The following is an 8,981-nucleotide window of genomic DNA, read 5'->3' as shown; positions in this document are numbered from 1 at the left end:
TTACAGAAAGTTGGGGGGCGGGGATTATTGTTCTTTTTGTTTGTTTTTTTACCTTTTCAGTAAACAACCTGAAAGAAACAATCCCTGTTAACATCTTCAGCTATTTCTTTTCTCAGAGTTTCATAGTTCTCTTTATAGGGATCTTTCATGTCCTTTGTTAGGTAAACTCCCAAATAATTCATCTTCTTTGGCACTACTGTAAAAGGAGTAGAGTCCCTGACTGCTTCTTCAGCTTGACTATTGTTGGTATATATAAAGGCTACAGATTTGTGAGTACTGATTTTGTAACCTGAGACACTGCTGTATTCCTTGATCACTCCTTAGAGTTTTGTAGTTGAGTCCCTGGGTTTTTCCAGATATACAATCATATCATCTGTGAAGAGTGAAACTTTGACCTCTTCTGATCCTATTTGGATACCCTTGATCGCCATCTCTTGCCTAACTGGGATGGCTAAGACTTCCATTACAATGTTAAAAAGCAGTGGGGTACATGTCAAATCTACTAAGTGTAGAGTATTAAATGTCTTAACACAATAATTAAGAAAGTACAGTGAAGGCTATGTTAACTGGTTTGATGAAAGCATTTCAATTTGTATATAAAACCAGCACATTGTACCCCATAAATGCATTAATGTACACAGCTATGATGTAATAAAAAAGAAAAGAAAAGAAACAATCCCTGTGTTGTCTGTTATTAGGATTTTGGCTAACTAGAGAAGACTACATTTTAGAAGGGTTAAAGTTTATACCCATATAACCTCCTATATTGTATTTAGAATCTTTTGATTTGTGATCCTATTTAAAGAAATATTTTAAGCCTTTGATATGTGACAAACCTTCTAAAATCACAACTCTAAATCGGGCTTTTTAAAATATTAAGATCACTGAAAGTCTGAGAAAGACATTAGACTTATTCAATGTTTTAAAACTGCATAGGAAATATTGTCAGATATGAAATGGTGGTTAGTTTTCTGTTGTACACATGTTCTAATATTAGTCTGTCTTGGTGTACATCATCAGTAATACATTTTTGATTCATCTCAGAAGGTGTTTTTATAACTAAGTCCAAAGTTTGTCCTTCAAGGAAAATAATGGAAAGGTTAATAGCTTCTCTTGAATACAAATTTCTGAAAACTTTGGAGATCATATACCACTGGACTAAAAGCAAACTTCCAGGACTTTAATTACAAAGCTAAAACAGAACAGAAATGAATTACACAGGACCAAACTAATTTTTTAAATTAATTTTTGTTTAAAACATTGCTGATTCTTTCTGTTACGTTTTCCAGAATAAAACCCTTTTCTGCCGGCGCCTATAGGTCAGTTGGGTAGGGCACCAGCCACATATACTGAGGCTGGCAAGTTCGAACCCAGCCTGGGCCAGCTAAAACGACAATGACAACTGCAACAAAAAAATACCCAGGCATTGTGGCAGGCGCCTGTAGTCCCAGCTACTTGGGATAGAATCGCTTAAGCCCAAGAGTTGGAGGTTGGTGTGAGCTGTGACTTCACAGCACTCTACTGAAGGTGACAAAGTGAAACTCTGTCTCAAAAAAAAAAAAAAAAAGAGTTGGTGATATATTGGCATGTATTAGCTGACTGCACAATTGATGTGAGCTCTAATATTATACTGAGATCTTGGGGGGGGAACCTCTTCTTTGTCTTTTGAGCTATTCATACATAGCTTTCAGCAATGTATGTACTTATAAGCAAAATTTGAACCATTTATTTTTCTCTCAACTAGATTTTCCCAGAATTTGAAAACTATTTGTAAGTATTCTTAATTTATGACAATATATCTATTTGCCTAAGTTTAATAAGAATCTGTTTCTTCTATAGGACACAATAAAAGATACTGGTTTTTGTTTGTTTGTTTTGTTGGTTTTTTTAGACAGTCTCAAGCTGTCATCCTCGGTAGAGTGCCTCAACTCTTGGGCTTAAGCGATTCTCTCGTCTCAGCTGCCCAAGTGGCTGGGACTACAGGCACCCGCCACAACGCCCGGCTATTTTTTTTTTTTTGTGTGTGTGGTTGCAGTTGTCATTGTTTAGCAGGCTCAGTCTGGGTTCAAACATGCCATCTCCAGTGCATATGGTTGGCGCATAACCACTGTACCATGGGCGCCAAACCTGAACTAAACTATTAATAAGGCTAAGAGACTGGCCAAAGCATATTAAGTTATATACTATAGTCAGATTTGCTCCAATTTATTTTTCCGTCCCACTTCTTGGCCCTGAGATAACGTATTAGCCCTGAGATAACATAAAATCTTTTAATTTCAAAGTGGGTGCTGAAAAAAAAAGTTAAAATATCTACCCCAAAGAACAGGTATCTAACATATTTTGAAATGAATGCCCCAGAAGTAACATTATAAAAGCATGCTAAAATATTTGTCCCAATCTATAAACTATATGACAAAAGAAATGTGATTAGAGATTTGATTTGTCTCTAATTCTAAGACTGATAGATAAAACCTGCAAAAGCCATAAGTCTCAACAAGGATCACTGAGTCACAAGCCCAAGTGACTACTAAACGGTTTCACACTTCTGACTTCATCCAAGTTGGCTTGAAGAAGCCAGATTGGGCTTCTATTTACTTCTTTACCCTGGAGTAGTTTTTCAGATATTTTCCAGGTCCTACAATCCAGTAACCTACTCAGACCAAGGAACTTACTCAATGGGCCTTAGAACCTCCACCAAGATGGCCTTCCTGCCTTTTCAAAGCCTCCAGCAAACGACCCTCAATCTCTATCATGGCACACGCAAACAGCTCCTGAGCTACATTATACCACACTCTGAATTACTTAAGAAGAGGCCCCTTGCTCTGCTTCGTAAAACCTGCATACATTCCAATCAATGACCAGTTATTCTCAGAACTTGGAAGGAAAGACCTGACAAACAATTCAAGGCAAAATGAACTAGGTCCTGGCATGTCTTGCTTGCAATTCCAACAGCAGCCAAGTTGTTTGGATTACATCATTCCCACATCTAGTCTTATCCCACTGAGAAAACCAAGGAATTTGAGCCCAACCAGTGGACTGCAGAACTGTGTGGAAACTAAGATTAAGAGCTTCAGTTTTGGAAATAGGAAGTGTGTTATTCTCAGACACCTTTGTTTGTTGTATTTAGTGTGCCCCTTGTTATCTTTTGGCAACTGTGTTGCACGTTGTTCCCAGTGTAACTTTAAACCTATCTTTTGCCAGAGTAAGTTTGATCCCTAGACAAATGCAGTAAATTGTAGTAATTATTTTCATTTAAAATCTATTTCATTTGGGTGGCAGTGAGTAGGGCACCGGCCCCATATACGGAGGGTGGCGGGTTCAAACCCAGCCCCAGGCCAAACTACAACAAAAAAATAGCCGGGCATCGTGGCAGGCCCAGTAGTCCCAGCTATTCGGGAGGCTGAGGCAAGAGAATCGCTTAAGCCCAACAGTTGGAGGTTGCTGTGAGCTGTGACATTATAGCACTCTACGGAGGGCGACAAAGTGAGACTCTGTCTCTAAAAAAATAATAATAAAATAAAATCTATTTCATAGATATGAAGTGTAGGAATAGAAGTGGGGGAAAGAATAAGATGGAATCTGTCAGGCTAAGTCAGACATGAGACAGCTGGTCTGATCACAGGTCCTTCACTTCCTGTCTCTCATTCTTACTGTTTTGTAAATTTAACTTCTACCCTAAAGATACTCATCTTGAATAATTAGGAATTAACTTTTGAATTGGAAAATGTTAGGCAACACAGTGGCTAAGGCCTGTAATCCCAGCACTCTGGGAGGCCAAGGCAGGCAGATCACCTGAGCTCAGGAGTTTAATACAGCCTGAGCTAGATGGAGACCTTGCCTCTAAAAATAGCCAGGTGTTGTGGTGGGAGCCTGTAATCCTAGCTACTCACTAGGCTGAGCAAGAGAATCACTTGAGACCAGAAGTCTGAAGTTGCTGTGAGTTATGACACCATAGCACTCTACCAAGAGCAACAAAGTGATACTGTCCCCAAAAAAAAAAAAAAAAATTATGGCTTGGCGCCCGTAGCTCAGTGGTTAAGGCGCTGACCACACACACTGAGGCAAGTGGGTTCGAACCGAACCAGGGCCTGCTAAACAACAATGACAACTAAAAAAAAAAAATAGCTGGGTGTCGTGACAGAGGCCTATAGTTCCAGCTACTTGGAAGGCTCAGGCAAGAGAATCTCTTAAGCCTGGGAGGTTAAAGTTGCTGTGAGCAGTGACGCCATAGCACTCTACCTAGGGCAACATAGTGAGACTCTGTCTCAAAAAAAAAAGAAAAAAGAATTGGAAATGCTGTAGTAGATTGTCACTGAGTTGTGCTGATGATTATTTAAAATAAGGGTTATTGTGGTCTTTGCTTTAGGAGGATTGATTTGGGAATTACTTTTGAATTTGAAATGTTGTACTAAATTGTCACTGAGTTGGGATTATTATTTAAAATAATAAAATAGGCTCAGCGCCTGTGGCTCAAGTGGCTAAGGCGCCAGCCACATACACCTGAGATGGCAGATTCGAATCCAGCCTGGGCCCACCAAGCAACAATGATGGCTGCAACCAAAAAATAGCCAGGCATTGTGGCAGGTGCCTGTAGTCCCAGCTACTTGGGAGGCAAAGACAGGAGAATTACTTGAGCCCAGGAGTTGGAGGTTGCTGTGAGCTGTGATGCCACAGCACTCTACCCAGGGTGACAGCTTGAGGCTCTTTTTAAAAAAAAAAAAATAAATAAATAAATAAATAAAATTTAAATGGTTCTTTACTGTGAACCATTATGTATAAAATCAAACTGAAATTTTGGAAATGAAAGAGCAGAACAGTCTTGGAGAGGCTAGTCTCACTGTTCTCACTGAATTGCTGGCCTTCTGACAAAGTTTGGTAGACCTGTCCCTGTCTGTATATTGGCTGACAGTAACAGGCGGCTGAACCCTCTTCGTCTGGTAACATTCCGAGGGCAGACACCCATCTACCTAACAGAGTACTTGAGTTGGCAGCATCAAAGGGACATTATTCAAGAACATCAGTGTCTTGGTTGCCTACTCAAGTATGGTCGCCAGTTCACTCTGAAGGGCTCACTGAATCATGAAGAGACGCTGACACATGCTGGCCCAGCTCCTGTTGTATCCTGCCATCCACCATGCAGCCAGGCTTCCTGGTTTCCCTATGCAGAATTAATCACTCATGCTTGAAGGGTACCAGAATATGCCACCTCAAAATACACCTCTTTAGAATATGGGTTATTTTGAGCAAGCTAAAGACCATCAGTCAGACCAGGGAATGTTCTAAAAACAGGACACTTGTTCTCCTTTTTATAAAGGAAATTTCCATTTGGAAAGGAACAACTCTTATCAATAGAAAAAGTACTAGCTTAAGTCTGCATCACAAATCTTACTAAACCACCTTTTTACCATATTTTCCTAGTCATTTCCCCTTAATTTGCCTCCCCACCACCCACCCACCCAGAAGCCCAAAACCCTTTTGCCTTTATTTAGCCTAAGATGGTATACAGTAAGCCAGGCATGGTGGCTCACACTTGTAATCCTAGCACTCTGGAAGGCTGAGGCGGTGGACTGCTTGACCTCATGAGGATTGCTTGGCCTCAAGACCAGCCTGAGCAAGAGTGAGACCCCATCTCTACTAAAAATAGAAAAAAAGGGGAGGAGACAAGATGGCTGACTGAAGCCAGCTTTCCACAGAGGCTCCCATCCAGAAGGAGAGTTAAAGGACAAAAATTCAGCAAGTAACCTGGTGGATTTGAGCTGCACTAAGAGAAAAGGTTGAAGAACGCACATCAACCCCGCTAAGGCAAGCTGTGACCACAAGGATACTAACAAAAGGTACAAAATCCATCACCAAGCAGACGGGAGTCCCGTCCCCCAGGAGAATGGCTCAGAGCACCCCACAAACAATCGGGCAGAGTTCAAAGGTCCTCCCACTACACTCCACGGGAGAGACCCTCTAAAAACTGGACCTACCTCCCCTAGTAGGGTGCCAAGGCATCCTCCTGCCAGGCATAAAACTATATAAAACTGAATATAGTCTCTACCTGGAATTCTGAGCCCCCAGTGCTCCCCTCCACTCACACTGAGGTCTGGAGGCCAGTCCCCCAGGAGTTCAGAGTCTTGGGTGATTTCTCAAGGGGTGTGGATGGTGCTTGGACTGCAGCTGGTCAGTGCAGCTCTGGGGCACAGAAGTGAGGAGAGGACGGTCAGCGGAGAGGGGACCACACCAGAGCGGCGGTTCCCTGAGGCACAATGCAACAGCTATCTTTTGGCGACAATACGGCCAGGCATAAAACTGTGTAAAACTGTGTGTGTTCTCTGCCTGCAACCCTGGGCTCCCAGCGCTCCCCTCTGCTCTCTCTCCAAGGTCTGGAGGCCTGTCCCCCAGGAGTCCAGACTCTTGGGCGATTGCTCGAGGGGTGTGGACAGTGCCGGAGCTGCAGCCAGTCAGTGCAGACTGTGGGGTGCGGGAGCAGAGAGAGGACAGTTGGCCGGAAGGGAGCTGCACCAGAGCAGCGGTTCCCTGAGGTATAAAACAGCAGCCCTCTTTTGCTGGCAATATGTCTCACTACCGAATATTCTGAAGCCACACCCCCTGTCTCCCTGAGCAACCAGAGACTGTGAGTATAGAATTTGCCTGAGGCAACACCAACTTGCAAACCAGGAAACTCCCAGGGTGGGGCTTACCCAGAGGTCCGCTTAACTGAACCTAAGATGCACCTGGCCCTCAGGGGATCATCAGCCTATAGACAATACAAGAGCAAAGACAAGCTCATTTGGAACTCAATTCAGCTTCTCTTCTGCAGGGGAACCGAAAGTTGTTCTGTTCTGTTCTGTTCTGTCAGTAACATTAATCAGGGGCGAGACTGGACCTGAGTGAAAACCCCCCAACCTAAATGAAGCACCCAAGATTGTCAGGCCTCACCTCCTCCTGCTAGAGAGAGGCAGAGTCAGCAGCCTGGCAGACTTCCTTGTGATTCAGGCAGGTGCAAACTCCTGGAGTACTGGTTCACTACAGGCAACTGGGTCAGCCAACTGCAGGGCTATCAGTGACTGGGTGTGACAGTGCTGCAAGGTGGGGAAGGAGGCATCACCCTTCCCAGTCTGATCTATTGGCTGGGTGGCTCCTCCTGACTCCACACAGCACTGGAGCAAGCCACAACAGAGTAGTCACCAGACCCCTGTGATCCAGTTCCCAGAGACCTCTTAAACTCTCTCACCCAAGACAGGTGCAGACTGAGACAATTGATTTGGACCTTTTGAACTGAACCAATCGCCTGAGAACAAATCAGGTGGTGCCCTGGGTGCACGGTGGTAGGAAGGTTTGATTTTCCTGTTCCAATTGTTTGCCTGTGGGGGGCGGGTGACTTAATTGCTGATATTTCTCCACAGCTGAGACTTCAATCCAGAGTATCTGTTTCACTAGGGTGGAACAGAAACCAGCTGAAAACAAGACAGAACCACTTATCCACACCACACCAGACAGGGTCCCAGTTTCTCAGGCCACAACACTGTACAGGCCCTCGACAAAGCCCCAGGGGGAAAAAAATCAAAGGAAGTAAAACACCCATGGGGTGGAATCAGCAGAAAAGCTCTGGTAACATGAATAACCAGAATAGATCAACCCCCCCAAGGAAAGATATGGCACATGTAATTGAAGATCCTATTCATAAACAACTGGCTGAGATGTCAGAAATCGAATTCAGAATTTGGATTGCAGACAAGATTAATAAAGTGGAATTAGGAATTTGAGGAGAAATTCAAAAGTTGTCTCAAGAATTTAATGAATTTAAAGACAAAACCACCAAAGACTTAGACACACTGAAGCAAGAATTAGCAGCCCTCAAGGATATGAAAAATACAGTAGAATCCCTCAGCAACAGAATGGAGCAAGCAAAAGAAAGGATTTCTGACATTGAAGATAAAGCCTTTGAACGCTCCCAAACTCTCAAAGAGGAAGAGAAATGGAGAGCAAAAACGGATCATTCTCTCAGAGAGCTCTGGGATAATTTGAAGGAGGTCAATATCCGAATCATTGGAGTTCCTGAAACAGATGAAGTGGCCTCGCTGGGCACAGAGGCCCTTCTGCATGAAATTATGAAAAAGAATTTTCCAGGCATGCCTAGAGATTCTGAAATTCAGATAGCAGACAGCTTCAGAACCCCAGCACAACTCAACCCCAATAAGACATCCCCCAGGCATATCATAATTAACTTCACTAAAGTTAATATGAAGGAGAAAATTCTCAAAGCTGCCAGGAGAAAGAAAACCATTACCTTCAAAGGGAAGAATATTAGAATGACTGCAGATCTCTCTGCTGAAACTTTTCAAGCCAGAAGAGGGTGGTCATCGACTTTTAATCTCCTAAAGCAAAATAACTTTCAACCCAGGATCCTGTATCCAGCTAAACTGAATTTCATTTATGATGGAGAAATTAAATACTTTAATGACATTCATATGTTGAAGAAATTTGCCATTACCAAACCAGCTCTTCAGGATATTCTCAGACCTATCCTCCATAATGACCAACCCAATCCTATACCACAAAAGTAAACTCACTCAGAAACTTCAGATCAAATTCCAATTTCCACACTGGCGAAAGGATTAAAAATGTCCACTGGACTTTTGAAAAACTCAATACCCAAAATTTCACCAGACTTATCAATATTCTCCATTAATGTGAATGGCTTCAACTGTCCTCTAAAGAGGCATAGGTTAGCTGACTGGATACAAAAACTCAGGCCAGATATTTGCTGTATACAACAGTCACATCTTAACTTAAAAGACAAATACAGACTCAGGGTGAAAGGATGGTCATCCATATTTCAGGCAAATGGTAATCAGAAAAAAGCAGGTGTTGCAATTTTATTTGCAGATACAATAGGCTTTAAACCAACAAAAGTAAGGAAGGACAAGAATGGTCACTTCATATTTGTTAAGGGTAATACTCAATATGATGAGATTTCAATTATTAATATCTAT

General features: G+C 42.5%; 1 non-coding gene across 1 annotated transcript; it reads left to right on the top strand.

Moving 5' to 3' along the window:
• The first annotated feature begins 1,568 nt into the window (after window positions 1-1,568).
• On the top strand, window positions 1,569-1,640 carry LOC128595202 (small nucleolar RNA SNORD45). The gene has a single exon (XR_008382851.1). It is a non-coding gene; the product is annotated as a small nucleolar RNA SNORD45 (small nucleolar RNA).
• The last annotated feature ends 7,341 nt before the right edge of the window (window positions 1,641-8,981 follow it).

Source organism: Nycticebus coucang, chromosome 9 (assembly GCF_027406575.1).
Source record: "Nycticebus coucang isolate mNycCou1 chromosome 9, mNycCou1.pri, whole genome shotgun sequence".
NCBI lineage: Eukaryota > Metazoa > Chordata > Mammalia > Primates > Lorisidae > Nycticebus > Nycticebus coucang.
This window is presented reverse-complemented; position numbering and strand designations above follow the sequence as displayed.